We start from the raw sequence: 1,520 nt of genomic DNA, 5'->3' as shown, positions 1-1,520 counted from the left end.
TACTTTAAAAAAAATTCAAATCCATCAATAGAAATACAACATAGATGAAAATTGTCATTTATAAATTATTTTTAAACAACTAATTTATTTTATTAAAATATTTTGATATATACACTAATTATTTTTACTATATTATAATAGGAAATATGTAAAGGAAACCCACATTTAATCTCCCACGGCCTCACTTTTTTTTTCCAATCAACTCCCCGAAAATCCAAAAACTTACCACAAATAAAATAAATAAAAATAAATATAACTTGAATTTAAAATATAAAAGAAACATAAAAAAAATTTTATTGTACGAAATTAATATAAAAAAATAATTAAAGAATATATTTAACCAGCAGGTTCTGACAAACCCATTTTGCTTAGAACAGTTGAAAATAGTTAAGTGAATCCTTCAATTATTAATTATGACTAATTTTTTTGATTAAGACGCGAATTAAAACCAATCAAGGCAATGTCCCTTTCTTCCATTTGTATATGTAATTATCACTTTTAATAATCTTATTAATTTGGTAATTAAACACATTTTCTTTTTGCATTAAACTTGTTAATTAATCACTTCATGAATTTTAACCCCTTTATTTCAATTAGTATTTTTAATTTCAAATGAAAATCACTTTTATTTAAGTTGCATGTCCTCGAAAATTATAATTATAATAGATTAAAAAAGAAACATCAAGAAAAGATGAATATTATAATTGGATCTCAAACCTGATACCTGGTTTCAACATCGAGACTTTATTAATGTAATATGAGCTACAAGTCATTGACAAAAAAAATGAGTAGGTTTCTTGTGAGACGGATCAACCATGCCGATATTCACAATAAAAAGCAATACTCTTAACATAAAAAGTAATATCTTTTCATGGATGACTCAAATAAGATATATGTCTCACAAAATACGACCCGTGAGACCGTATCACACAAGTTTTTGCCCAAAAAAATATCAGTATATCGACATTGAGTATTCAATAAATATTTAAAATATGATTAACCAATCGGTACAACCAAGCGAGTTGGTATGATAATATCTGTTATAATAGTTTCAGACGATGATAAAGACTCTAGAAGACAATAATGATTGTAAAAATGAATATCGTTAGCTAAAAAAGTAGTCCGTCGATGATAAATCATATAAAATACATATAATAATCGACTAGTTTTTGTTCATTTAACTCACTTTTTTTATATACCAAAATCATGATCATGTCCTTTGGACTCAAATTACCGAGCCAAATTTATTGTCCAACTGTTCATTTGAAATCAATCAATATGTTTATACAATCATTTTGTCAACCAAACATATTAGTACCAATTATTAACCATAATATCATTCATTAGAAATGTGAGTGCAATGTCAAGATCAATCAATATGTTTTATTGTTCAGGACATTTGTTTTACCATTTAATTGGTTTTTTTATTATTTAATCATTAACATGATTTGCCTTTCATTTCACAAATCTATAATGCAACTCGTTTTTTTTTTTTTTTTTTTTTTTTTTTTTTTACTTTT

The sequence above is a fragment of the Primulina huaijiensis genome, chromosome 10, assembly GCF_012295235.1.
Source record: "Primulina huaijiensis isolate GDHJ02 chromosome 10, ASM1229523v2, whole genome shotgun sequence".
Lineage (NCBI taxonomy): Eukaryota > Viridiplantae > Streptophyta > Magnoliopsida > Lamiales > Gesneriaceae > Primulina > Primulina huaijiensis.
The sequence above is the reverse complement of the archived record's forward strand: the minus strand, read 5'-3'. Positions refer to the sequence as shown.